Source organism: Pinus tabuliformis, chromosome 7 (assembly GCF_031772625.1).
Source record: "Pinus tabuliformis cultivar Carrire ecotype Pingquan chromosome 7, CPIR1, whole genome shotgun sequence".
In the NCBI taxonomy this organism is placed as follows: domain Eukaryota; kingdom Viridiplantae; phylum Streptophyta; class Pinopsida; order Pinales; family Pinaceae; genus Pinus; species Pinus tabuliformis.
In genome coordinates this window covers 1,261,082,435-1,261,097,182 of record NC_142293.1, presented here as the reverse complement: position 1 = coordinate 1,261,097,182, position 14,748 = coordinate 1,261,082,435, and the positions used below count along the sequence as shown (strand labels likewise).

At 35.3% G+C, this 14,748-nt stretch overlaps 1 protein-coding gene and 1 pseudogene across 1 annotated transcript in view; both read right to left on the bottom strand.

Annotated features, from left to right (window-relative positions):
* Positions 1–474: 474 nt before the first annotated feature.
* Positions 475–1,385, bottom strand: LOC149252000 (cyclin-B1-3 pseudogene; annotated as a pseudogene).
* Positions 1,386–1,846: 461 nt separating this feature from the next.
* LOC149251998 (uncharacterized) overlaps positions 1,847–14,748 on the bottom strand; it is a 173,316-nt gene continuing 160,414 nt past the window's right edge. Inside the window, exons 2-3 of the transcript XR_016266038.1 lie at positions 2,322–2,376; positions 1,847–2,047 (exon numbers count right to left, since the gene is read on the bottom strand). The gene's annotated coding sequence lies outside the window, so the exon portion shown is untranslated. The remainder of the gene's footprint in view (positions 2,048–2,321; positions 2,377–14,748) is intronic.

The following is a 14,748-nucleotide window of genomic DNA, read 5'->3' as shown; positions in this document are numbered from 1 at the left end:
TGCATTTCATAACATAAGTGAGGCTCAATGCCATTTGAATATTCATCAAAATTTCAAGAAAAGTAGAATACCTGTTTATCAGCCTGAGCAGCCTTTAGAAACCTTTTCATGAAAACAAAGGGAGTTGGTACAGCCAAATTGAATCTTAATTTGTTGAGCATCAATTTCTCTTGAAGAAAATGAAACATACCATAAACATGAGCAAAGATAACAATTCCAAATATGAATTATTTAAACAATTAGAAATATAAAGCTCGAAATATGGGAGACAAGTATGACATAATAATGTGAGAAAACAAAATCTCACCATGGAGAGAAATTCACCACGTGTGTAAACATTGTTTGAGATTGTAATCAGTTCCTTAACCTGTAAAGCCCTTAAGGAAAATGAGTTAGAATGTGAAGCCTTATTCTAGATGCCAAATCAAGGGCACAAGAAACAAGTTTTTAGTCAAAACAAATCAATACAAAATTTCAGCTTAACAACGAACTTTCCCTCCTGTCATTGTTTACCACCTTGGGAGCCCAAATTTCTTCATATTTGGCAGCAACTAGCATGGCATTCAACCCCACTAGTTGAATATCCTTTCTCGTAATAGTGTACACCACAGAAAGAAATCTATCAATCAGGTTAATCATGAGAAAAAGTGTCTCATCCATTAAGTCAAATTTTAGATGCACCTGCAAGTGCAAATTGTTTATGTTAGAAAATTATCTTCAGAAGGGTACAAAAAAAATTATTATTACAGAAACAAATAGATATCGATATGTATTAATCAAGTACATCACAGTCAATAAGTATTTCCCTCATCTTCTGGTTGATATCAACTTGGCTTGACATGTAGTTTGATAATAAATTGTCGTATGCGTGCAATATAACAAACACAACAGACCAAAATAGAAACAAATTAGACATACAGTCATTTATTCAGAGTTGAATCTAAACTATAGACATGGATCAAGGCTCACATCAATGCTTGACCTATTGTCCTCATTCATAAATTATAACCTTCCATGATGCTTAAGTGGGCACTTTAATTCTTCAGTGGAGATATTCATGTATGGCACAGACACACACTGCTCACATGTAATCACTGTATACTATATGCAGTGAAAAGCTAGTGTCTAATTAAATTGTTTAAATGAAGTGTATTCTTCTAAGACAAGATGTTGTTATTTCGAATAGAACAAAAACAGTTTGCAAGGCTCCCATGACAAAAGGGACATACCTCTGTATACCAATAGAAATGGTAAATGTCTTGAACATATTCAACTACAGCAAGTTGATTTTCATTATCTGCTTCGTCAATGTTGGGCAAGTCCCCTTCCTCTTCCATGACATCCCGCTCAATGGCTCCAGATGCAAGTTGTTTAATAGAAACCATTGGATGGCAATTGGAGCTATGGATTAGATAAACCCTTCACTTGCTTTTGCAAAAGAACAGAGTAAAACTATGTGAATAAAAAGAACCATCTACACATGCTAAAATAAGAGCAGTGGACCAAATGCTCCTAACCTCACTTCTAGCAGTCAGTGTTGATGTAAAAGCTCGTGGAAGCCTTGTCTTCCTTTTTGATGCATCAGTCATTGGCATTCTTCTTGAGACACCTTTAGCTACAGGTGGGCAGAACCTAGACTTGGATGCATTTGAAGTAGCTTTGCCTGAGATGTCAACATTTGAAGGCCTTGGTGGTCTCCCTGAAGCTGAAGTACATTTGCTAGAGAGGTTAGTAGAAGGCCTCCCTGAAGTTGAAGCGTGTTTACCTGAGAGGCTAGTAGTAGAAGACCTCCCTGAAGCTGAAATGTTTTTACCAAAGAGACAGTAGTAGAAGGCTTGCATTGTATCTTTGAACTCGATGGATCATTACTTGAGACCTCAACATTCAAAACCCTGGGCAGTTTTCCTGAAATTGATTCACGTGTATGTAAGGGTCCAACATTGGAAATCCCAGGTGCTTTTCCTGAACCTGCTACATGCTTGGATTTTGAAACCAAAGTTGATCTAATGCTTCCCTTTTCATCTTTGTTCCTTTGTGGCCCCAGTGGCTGAATGGCAGCAAAACAAAACCAACAGAAGTAAAATAAATACATGTAAACCATCCCAACTAAATAGGCAAGCAAAGAGCCCTGTTATTGACCTCAATATATCCACATGCAGTTACTGATTTGAAACAGAGGCCAACGTATAAATCCTAGTAGTAGTGAACTCAAATCATTCACCTCATGCTGCATACTAACATCTGGGGATTGATATATGATAAATAAATCAGACAGTTGTTTAATCACACACAATTTATACAACCATGGATGATGTACATACCATGGATGATGACTTTGTTGTAGCACTCGTATTCTTGACATCGACACCAAACCTCCTACACACCCAATTCTAATTGTTAACTCTAATTGGTAAAAACCCCAAAATATCTGCAAAAGACCAGAGCATCATATTGGGAAGCTGAATCTACCTTGGCATTTTCTTATCAGCAAGCTGATTCTGCTTCCTAGATTTCCTGTGGACATAGAATTACACACCCAAAGAATCACATATACCTTTTTTCTTCATCAATCCCCGCCAGAAGAGGGTTTAAAATGCTTGAATAAGCATATGGCTAGAGAAAAATGCTTGACTAGAGAGGTTAAGCTCACAATCAAAAATTCTTTATAAAATTGAAGTTTCCACTATGTGCTGATAAAACATGAGTACTACATAAGGGTTTTGCAAATTTAAAAAAAAATTACATATGTTCTAGGAATGAAAAAGCTTGATTACTCTAGCTTGGGTTTTGAAGCATGGCACCCTAGGTTCCCAATGTCTAATAAAACCCTTCTAGGCCTCATTTCGTCTCGCGTCACCACTACATCACAGAGCATGCATATAACCTCTATCAAATCGATCTCTGTTTTACACTAGTCATATAGAGCCATTGATATTCATATAAACACTAATAAAGATGTATTACATATTTGTTGATATTAGGTTTTGGTACGGGGTTTGGATAGCAGAACACTGTAAAATACCTTTGCTAGCCATGGGCCTGTTGGGCTTTGCCGCCATATTTTTGATTCCAATTTTGGTTTGCCGAGAAGAAAAAACACAAAGCATTCAGTAACTATTGAACAATCAAACCCCTTCAAACTAATAAGGAAGCCATAACTGAGCGCGATCTTGACCTTAAACATAAAATCAAATTGAAATTTAAGAAAACACACCAATACCAGTAGTGAAGAGAGATCTGCTCTTGAGATGGCCAATAGTAGACTTCTTGTAACTATTTCAGAAGAAAGGCATGATTTGATTATAGCCATCATTTCCTTACATGCTTCTATCATTTCTTTGAATAAGCCCTTGATTAGTCCTAGATGCAACTCTAGAGAGTTCCAGATATAGCTCAACAAACCCTTCAAATTTGGAAGAAATGATAAATCTTACAAAAGGTGAGGATAAGGCTACAAACAATGTGCCTTGGAGGTATTTTAAATATATATAGATTGATTTCAGAAGAGACCAGAACAGAGGCTTAAATGAGCATCATATTATTCTAGAAACCATAGAGAGATAACACAATAATTTCCTCCAAATTCACTCAAAATAATCCCAAATTTTGTTCACAGAGATGCCATTGAAAATACTTAGGTCAAATACTACTGAGTTATACCAAGAAGAGGGCCCAAATAGGTCTTAGAACAGGCCTGAAATTAATACAAAAATGCCTCAGATAGGGGGGTCTCATAAAGGTCGAGAAGGGCCTTAGGAAAGGGCTAGTATGTGCCTTAAATGAGCCAAAAGGAAATGCAAGATAGATATGAATTAGCCTCATAAAATAAATCATTTCATAATGACCCAAGATCCTTTCAAATTGATTCAAAAGTGCCCAGTAACAAGGGTATGAACTACATGATATTCAAAGTGTGATATTCAAATTTGAGATAATAGCAATATCATTTTCATTGTCCCACTTTTGCATAACACTATCAAACATCTCAAAATCTAAATCAATCATTAATTCCAAAATATAAGAAAACATTGTTATAGAGATGAAGGAGTGTGTGACAAGCATTTTTCCTAAAAGATTTTAGGGAATTGTGACAGAAAAATTCTTGAAAATTAATATCCCCATGAATAGTAGAACAATGTTTGTCATAGACAACAAGAAAAAATGAAACATGCCCAAAATTTCTTGCGTTGAATATGATTAAAGGGGCATGATAGTGCATTTGGTTGGTTGAAAACTTGTGTGAGAAGGTTTTTCTTCCACCACTCATTGATTTCATTGGTAAGGCCAACCCCTGGAAACAACCTCAAATTATCAATGCCATAGTTGTATATTCAAATAAAGAAGAACATATAATCTAGAATCTCCAATTGTGTCTTCCATATATCCCAAGTTCAATTAAAATCAAGTTCCTAGCTGATTAATTGTAGTGAGTGACTATTATTTTATAGTTTTACCCAACAACACTATATTGGAGATTAAGGATATGGGTGTTGAAACATACCAAGCTTCCTTGGCCAGCAAGGCACTGACTCGATCCAAATAACCTTTGATAATGCTCTATGAATCCTACCGTAGAATTCCGTCTACTTCATTACCAATTACAAGATTTAAGTGTACATTCCACAAAATATATAATCCATAACATAAAATAAAGTACAGTTCATTCAGAATTCGCAATAAATAAAGTCATAACTGAATACTAATCTTTAAAACTAAATTAAACATGTGGAATACCTGCAAAGTAGTGATTTTCCAACCAATTGTAATCATCCACTGTGGATGCCACCCGCAAACTGGGATATGAGATGACAAGGTATGGGAAATTTCACCCACTGCTCTCTCCCTAAATTCACCATTAGATCTCTACAAAGAATTTTGCGCTGTTGCTTGGCCTTTCACGATTGTTGTCCTTGTATAGCTACTCCAGTTATTAGCCATCGTGTTTGCCACAAAACCTCTGTTCTGCATCCTTTGTTGATATGTTTTAGTAACCTCAAAATGTGGCAAAATTTTGCAGTGTTTGTTTATTTTGTTAATCAAACTAAGGTCAGAAGGTCAACCTGTGTCGTATTCTTTAATGTCACAACCAAAGAAGTACAAGTTGGCAGGTGATCAACTTTGTTCTATAGATGTAGCTAATATATTTTTACACCATTGTAGTTTTAATTACACACTTTGAAATCTCTCCCGAAATCTAACTCAGAGTTAGACTATCCTTGCCCAAATACATACCCAAAAGTCAGGACCTACAAAATAGATTGTTTTGGTAGTGTATAAATACCTGAACTTGAGACAATGGGCCCTCCCGTCCTTTGATCGAGTCTGATCCCTCCTAGATCCAGAGCACACTGATAGTCACAGCTAGGAAAAAGTCCTCTATCAATAATAAAAAACACAACGAAGAGCAGAGACGCGAAGGCTCTGGTCAGGAAGGTCCTGCGTCAAGCAACCCAGTCAAGTCCTAAGAAACTCGATAGCTAAACGCTGTTTGGGTTCAAACGAGCAGAAGCAGGTGGGTTGCAGCTCCAAATTCAACGAGTGCTAGGGTTCAAATGAGCAGAAGCAGGTGGGTTGCAGCTCAAAATGCAACTCTTTCCCTCACCTGTGAAGTGTAGCCCGATTTTTTCCCTCCACTTGGTCAAAAATATGTATAAACAATATCTTAGGTTATATATATTATTGTATAGTATATTAAAACCATTTAGGCCCTCATTATAACCCCAATATATTATTTTTGATTTTTCCATTTTTAATGACCGAATATGAACGCACGTGATATAATATTGGTTTATAGTGACGCCCGTGACAACACCATTAAGGGTAGTGTTGAGGGTAGCGACGACAGACAAGAAAGATTCTACAATGAGATAGGGAGTGTCAAGGCCCGACATATAATAAGCAATGCCAACCAATTCATCTGGCAAAGATTCAACTTGAAATCATCCACCGACAGGTAGAACGTGGAGGGGATCACTCTGTTTGTGGATAACATGAGCAGGATTTCCTACAAGAGCAACGATGAAATCCATTTTAGCGCTAAGTAAGTTGCCAGTTACCAAGGCTACGTAAAGATTGAGATCATTGGTGTTTTGTACCATGAGGTGGCCTGCATTTGGTAGTGGGATGGCACGGGCGGTGCGCCGTTAGGGTTGATTAAAGGCATTACGGATTATATTCACCTCACCGGGGGGCTTGTCCCATCGCACTGGTCTAAGCGCGGCAGTGGTTACAAGTGGGATGAGGACGTCAATGTGATTGCCTGCTTTCTCGAGTACGGTGACATTGTTGCCCTTCGGTTTGTTGCCAAGATGAATTTGAAACTGTTGCGATGGATGGGACTTGCGATTATTCCGCGATATTCATGGTAAATATCGATAAACTTTGGAAGGATTACAAGGATATATATGCAGCATCATCCTAATTACAGATGAACTTCTTGGACCTCATCTATTCTTTAAGGTTAGGTTTAAGTTTAGTGGTTTGAGTCGACTTCAATGATAATAACAAATATTGCGTCTCCGAGGGCACACTTTCTCTTTGCTTTATAAATGTAAAGTCTTATACAAATAAAGGGTTTCAAAATTAATGTATGGTTCTCATACAAATAAAAAAATTGCTTAATTAATGTATAGTTGGGAAGGAATTTTAAAATTAAATTAGAAGCGACCCATCAGGCAAAAACTTCAGCTCTTATGGGATTAATGTTGAGAGTGATAATAGCAGTTCTCATTATTGTTATTGGTCTTATCAATCTGGTAATATAACAATTGGTTAAGACTTAAAGCAAATTAAATTAATTTTATAAATTTATTAAAATATTAATAATATTTTATAATTTTTTCTATAAATTCTTTGAAAATTATTTATTAGGAACGAATGAAGCGAATATTGATATTATAATAATAATAATAATAGCGAATATTGATATTATAATAATAATAATAATTAAACCATTTGAAGTTTTTGATTTTTTCCCTGTGTTAGGTTTTAATATTGTTATTGGTTAAGTTACATAAAGAAAATTACTTATTTAAAATTTTGGAGTTTTTTGGTTTTAAATATTTAAAATTTAATATTATATTTTTTAATTGGTTTAAAATTATGAAATAATTATTGAAAAAAAAAATAAAGAATATAACAAAAATGTACAAACAAAAATATACACGTTGTCATTTGTGAAAAACATTATTTCATGCTAACTATTCTATGGTTTAGTTTTTTTCTAAATTTGTTGATATAATTCTTAGTAGATTTATGTTTCTTTTATTATTTAAATTCTATGCATAAATTAATTCAATATCTTTAAAAATCTCTAAAGTACTTGAATTGTGAATATTACAATGCTCAAACTTGCAATTTAAACAAAACCTTAATTAAAAAGTGAATATTACAATGTTCAAACTTGCAATTTAGACAAATCCTGAATTGAGAATCGATGGCCTAATGATCTGTCACAAGCCACCACCATACAACCCACTTCCATTCTACATTATTTTATCGAATGTATTATTTACAAGTTCTAATATTTACGCCATAAGGCGTTTCCTTTGAGATGAAATCCCCTTTGGTCCTCATTGTCCTCACTATGGACCGTGAGATCAAGTTTTAGATGATCACAATGTTTCCCTCCATTTGATCTGATAATTGACTTCTTGTTGCTTAACTAATTCGCTCATTAATTTTTTAGTTCAACCGTAGCCTATGGCTACACCATCTCTGCAATACATAACACTTTTAGGAGGTTCATGACCAAGGATAATGTGAAGTAAAGCTTTCCTTGCAATTACTTTGACAGAAATATGCATTGAGCCCTTTCCCTCCTTTCTTTTTGGTTTATCCCACATCAACAGGCTAAAAATTTGCTGGATTTCTTTGCCTGTGGTAATTTCTCACTTGGAATTTCTAAGTTTCGAGGGAAAACCAGTTCGGAACCAAGTCTAAGGTTTTTCTTGCAATTACTTTGAAAAAAAAAAGCATTGAACCCTTTCCCTCCGTTGTTTTTTGGTTTAACCCGCATCGACAAACTAAAATTTGTCAGATTTGTTTGTGTAGGGTAATCAGTATGGGTCTACAATACGCGAACTGGTGCCTTCAACTAGGTTACATCAAGAATTTCTATGAGAAAAAATGGTCAAGTGAATAGTAAGTCAAAAATGTTACACACAACTGCCCCTCTTTCACTTGATAGATTGGATATCAAGCTACTACAAACCTGTCAAACATGATGAAAAATAGAAACTAAAGAAATTACATGATAAATTTAGATATCAAAATAATTCGTAGGCATTCCCTGAGGTTGCATCACAACTGTAAACATGTTTTTCACAATGGGACATCATCTTCATTATCAAGAAACATTCTTCAAAATTGACTTATTTTTCAAGCTACAAAGGTAAGCGAGAAAAGATGCTTGGATGTGCAACATATCCTGGTAAGCATGTCTATCATTTAATTCTCAACGTATGCTTGATCATACTTCTTAATAATTACTCTATAATCTTAAAAGTGTTATGTTAATAGATACAAACCTTGTCATAAAAAATTGAGGATGAACAATTAAAAAATACATGTAATGAATGAAGGTCCTCTATTAATGGAATAACACTTATTAAGAGTTAGGTGACATGTTTCCAGTTAGGTTGTGATCTATTGGTATACCACAAATAGCTCAGGTTTGATTCTCAGGCATATTTGTATGGGTTCTACTTGAGAATCACTAAAACAACGCATCTCATAAGCTTCATCAATGCCTCTTTCTACTATACATTTAGACATAGAGTATTTTTTTTCTTCTTTTCCTTGTTTTAGATCTATTTCACTATATAGTTTCCATGATGTGTTTATTGGAATGCTACAAATTTTGCAGTATACAATCTGCCCTTTATGTAATGTTGGCTAACACATTAACATTTATATAATAGATCTTCGTGGAATCCTCGAGTGATGTAGGAGCATGAGGCTTGAAGACAAAAGGCTTCAATTTTATTCCAAAAATCCAAAAAAAAAATTACAAGCAAAGGAATGGGATCCTTTAGCTGTCACTTTACAAAGCTTTCTAGATAGGATTAGAGCTAGAATATAGGGATTTGAATGATTTTGTAATTAATTCAAGTAGTTTAGACTTAGTTGAGATTCTCGAAGAGAATTTCATGTAGAGTAGGTATTATCTAGGATTAGACAGATTCAATCCATTGATTGACGATCAGATTGTTTGTATGTACTGGTATTTATGTAAGTTTTGAATTATTGTAAGGGGATTTGGTTGGATTTGGCTGTGGAGGATTAGACTGTAAAAATTGGAATATCTCTGTGTCTGTGTGTATTCTGCGCATGAATGGTTAAATCCCGGAGTCACGGAGAATATAAATTAGAACTAGTCTAAACCTGGCGGAAGTCCAATTTCTTAGTGGAATGAGAAAAACCCCGACAAAAGTCTTGAGGAAACTTAGGAAATGATCTGAACCGTTTGATCGATAGACACATATCTAATGATGATCGCGTGCTAACAAGCACGAACGTTAATTCTAAAACCGGACGCGAGAAATTATTTAACTGAGTTAATAACTCAGTTAATCTGGACCGTCTGCTTGAAGGAGGTCGATTCGACGGTAATCACGTGGTTAACATGCACGGGGTTTAATTTGGAAATCGGATGCGATATTGTATGAATTGTGATTTAATCCGTTGAAGTCCAGATTGATCATAGCCGTTTGCTATGAAGTGACGAGATCCGACAGATATCACGTCAAAAAGTACATGGGCTTTAATCTAAATTTCGGACCCAAGAAGTTATAAACTGTAGCTTTGTTTCCTTTTAGTTCTGTGGGAAAGGTAAAGGTTTGTGGAAAAGGTGGACACGAGAAGTTTATGAATGACAGTGTTATTTTCATTTTGGTTCTGTGGTAAGTGAAGTTCTGTCATATTTCGGATAATTTTAACAATTCTGTTGTTTTAGCAGAATAACTACATTTGGAGGCAGACGGTTGAAACTCCAAAGGAAATCTGAGAAGAACTTCCACCTGCGCTTGAAGAGATTGTTTATGGATTTGAACGATTATCATTGACACGTACACCTAGACCACCATTAGTGGTATCAGAGCAGCCTACTGACACTGAATAGGATCTCAAAGATTAGAAAAAGAAATCCAACATGGCTTTCACAGTTGGAGGAAGATGTGGTGGTGGTCGAAGAAGAGGAAGACCAGTTGCAAATGTTGAAGTGTTGGAAGCTATGCAAGAGATGCAAGCTAGACTAGAAGTAGTAGAAATGGGAAATCAAAGAGATGGAGATGTCAGTGAGCCTGAAGTTGAAGCTGCAGAATCAGAGGAACCTGTAGATGTTACCCCTGAAATGAGATTCTTTAAATCAGTGTTGAGATCCACATCTAAACCAAGACTTGAGGTTTCAGTTTATACAAGAGGTTTAAACCTTGAGGAGTTGATAGAATGGATTAATGACATGGAGAAGTTTTTTGATTATGAAGAAACAGAAGAAGGAAAGAGAGTGAAATTTTCTGTCACAAAATTTAAAGGACATGAAACACTTTGGTGGGATGGTGTGCACGCAGAAAGAAGGAGACTTAGTAAGCAACCAATTAAAAATTGGAAGAGGATGGTGGCAAAGTTGAGAGGTAAGTTTTTTCCAAGTGATTATCAACAGACATTATTTAGACAGATGCAGAATCTTAGACAGAGGTCTTTGACAGTGAAGGAATACATAGAGGAATTTTACAAAGTGAGCATAAGAGCTAGACAAATTCAAGATACAGATGAGAAGGTTGCAAGATATGTAAATGGTCTCAGAATGGAGATTCAATATGAGATAAGTGTGTTGTCTCCTAAAACAGTAGAAGAGGCTTATCAAATGGTATTGAAGGCTGAAGAAAAACTCATGAAGAAGAAATCTGCCATAAATAAAGTTACTTTCTGAGAAAGGGGAAGTCAAGGTGGCAGAGGAAGGTCTACAGCACCTAGATATGGAGCTAGTAGTAGCTCAAGTCAGCATACACCCATAGGACGTGATGCAAGTGGCAGAGGGAGTTTTTCCAGAGGAAGAGGAGGCAAAGGCAGAGGAAGAGAAATCAGATGTTACAGATGTAACAAGCTAGGACACAGAGCATATGAGTGCCCAGAAAACATAGGGACAAATCAGAGAAATGTAATTGTTGCTCATACTGAAGGGGAAGCAGCAAAGGTGACAGAGGAAGAGAATGTACCAGAGAAAGGGGAATCTTTGGTAGTTAACAAAGTTTTGTTAAAGCCAACAAAGGAAGTTGTTGAACCAGCACAGAGAAAGACCTTGTTTAGGACTGTGTGCAAGGTTCAAGGAAAATGTTATCAAATGATAATTGATAGTGGCAGTACTGATAATTTTGTCTCTACATAAGTGGTGGAGAAGTTGAATTTAAAGACAAAGAAACATCCAACACCTTACAAGGTGTCATGGCTTCAAAAAGGATATCAATTTTTAGTGAATGAACAGTGTGAAGTGGAGTTGCAGTTATGCAATTACAAAGACAAAATTATGTGTGATGTGATGCCTATGGATGTGTGTCACATATTGCTAGCAAGACCTTGGCAGTATAATAGAGGAGCTATGCATGATGGGAAAAAGAACACATATAAATTTGGTAAATATGGTGTCAATCATACATTGTTGCCTATGGAAGAAGAGGATGCATCAAGAAAATCTGATCCAAAGACCCTATTGCTGAGCGGAAAGGAATACTTACAGCAGATTGAAGAGGATGAGGTAAATTTTGCATTGATTTGCAAACCCAAGGTAATAATTACTTCCACTAAAATTTCTGATTTGCTAATTGAAATTCAAGACATGTTGTACAATTATTGTGATATCATTGTAGATGATTTGCATAATGAGTTACCACCCATTAGAAAAATCAGTCATCATATAGATTTGATTCAAAGGGAAAATCTACCAAATAAAGCAGCTTACAGAATGATTCCCATAGAGATTGAAGTAATTTGAAAACAGGTTCAGGAATTGTTAGATAAAGGACTGATTAGAGAGAGTTTGAGACATTGTGCAGTGCCAATAGTGTTGTGTCCAAAGAAATATGGAGGCTAGAGAATGTGCACTAATTTAAGAGCAATCAACAAAATAACAATCAGGTATAGATTTCCTTTACCTAGAACTGAAGATTTGATGGATTTTTTAAGTGGGGCAAGATTTTTTACAAAGCTAGATTTAAAAAGTGGATATCATCAAATAAGAATTAGAGAGGGAGATGAGTGGAAAATTGCTTTTAAAACAAATGAAGGATTGTATGAATGGATGGTAATGCCTTTGAATTATCAAATGGTCCTAGTACATTTATGAGGCTTATGAATGAAGTGTTGAAAGAATTTATTGGTAAATTTGTAATAGTATATCTGGACAAGATATTAGTTTACAACAGATCTAAAGAGGAACATATGAGACATCTGAATTATGTCTTACAAAAGCTACAACAAGAAAAGTTACTGTTAAATTTAAAGAAATGTTCATTCATGAAGGAAGAATTGGTATATTTGGGCTTTGTTGTTTCTGTTGATGGGTTAAAGATGGATCTAGGGAAGATCAAGGCAATCATAGAGTGGCCTTCACCGAAAAGTGTTTTTGAGGTAAGAAGTTTTCATGGTCTTGCTAGTTTTATAGGAAATTCAGAAGGAATTTTAGTAAGATCAATGCTTCTATTATTGACACTATAAAGAAGGACAAACAACCATTTAAATAGACTGCTAAGAAGCAGAAAAGAACTTCCAATTGTTGAAAAGAAAGATCACTGAGAAACCTATTTTGATTTTGCCTGATTTTAATAAACCTTTTCAAGTGAAATGTGATGTGAGTGGAGAAGCCATTGGAGCTATTTTAAGTCAGGAGGATAGAGTTGTATCTTATTTCAGTGAAAACCTAAATGAATCAAAGAAGAAATATTCTTCTTATGATAAGGAATTTTATGCAGTTGTACAATCATTGAATAAGTGGAGAAATTACTTGATGTCTAAGGAGTTTATACTATATTTAGACAACCATGCATTGCAGTACATTATGCATCAACCAAAACTTAGTAAAAAACATGCAAGTAGAATATCTTCAAATTTTTAATTTTGTATTAAAACATATAACTGGCCAATCAAACAAGGTAGCATATGCCTTAAGTAGAAACATAATCTTAGTTCAGGAAAGTCAAATTCAAGTGTTGGGATTTGATTTTGTTAAGGAGTTATATGAGAAAGATTTAGACTTTAAAGAGGCATTTGAAGCTTGTAAAAATATTTTGTTGTTAGATAGAAGTAAGTGGCTGGATTATTTCTTGCAAGAAGGATTATTGTTTAAAAGAAATTAGTTGTGCATACCAGATTGTTCTATGAGAGAGAAATTGATTAAGGAGAAATATAGTGGTGGACTTGGAGGACATTTTGGTGTAGACAAGACTTATGAGCAGTTGAATCGGTTTTATTTCTAGCTAAAGATGAGATCTGAAGTGGAGAAGTATGTGAAAAATTGTAAAATATGTCAGTATGCAAAGGGAAGGAGCCAAAACACAGATTTGTATGTTCCATTACCTATTTGAGATAGACCTTGGGATATGGTAAGTATGGATTTCGTTTTGGGTTTACCAAAAACTCAAAGAGGCAATGATTCAATTTATGTTGTGGTAGATATATTTTCTAAAATGGCACATTTTATTCCATGTTATAAAACCAATGATGCTACTCACATTGCTAATCTGTTTTTTAAAGAGAATGTAAGGTTGCATGGGTTACCTAAGAACATTGTTTTAGACAGAGATACCTGATTTTTTGGTTATTTCTGGAGAACCTTGTTGAAGAAACTTGGTACTAAACTGAGTTTCAATTCAGCTTATCATCCTCAGACTAACGGGTAAACTGAAGTTGTAAACAAAAGCTTGGATAATCTTTTGAGGAGTCTTGCAGGTGAACATCCAAAACAACGGATCAAATTTTGGCACAGACTGAATATGCTTATAATGATTCTCCTAACAGGAGTACAAGGCAAAGTCCTTTCCATATAGTTTATGGAATGCACCCAAGAGGAGTGTCTGAATTGAGAGACTTGGGAAAAGCTGAGATGAGAAGTGCTAAAGGAGAATATTTTTCTTCGGAGATTCAAGAAATACATGAACAGGTAAAACAACAGTTACATGACAGCGACATAAAGTACAAAAGCAGAGCAGATTTGAAGAAGAGAGAAGTTAATTTTGAGGTTGGAGATTTGGTTTTAACACACCAGAGGAAGGAAAGATTTCCAAAAAGGGAATATAACAAGTTAAAATTTAAGAAAATTGGACCATTCAGAGTCTTGAGGAATTTTTTTGCAAATGCATATGAAATTGAATTCCCCCTGATATTGGAATATCCCCAATTTTCAATGTTGTTAATTTGTACAGGTATGAAAGTGGAAATGCAGAGGATATAGCAGAAGACAAGGAAGAACAGGAAGTTGATTGGGTAAAACAGTACCTACAACAAAGGCATTGCAACCAGATAAGATATTGGATAAGAGAGTGTTTAAAAGGACAAGGGATAGAGTATTATTAGTATTTGGTCAAATGGAAGGATCAACCAATTGCTGATGCTACCTGGATGACAGATGCCATGCTACAGAAGTTGGCAATTCTGTAGAAGAGCTCATGGACAGGAGCCCATGAAGAATTTTTTCCTCAGGAGTCTCATGCAGGAGCATAAGGCTTGAAGACAAAAGGCTTCAATTTTATTCCAAAA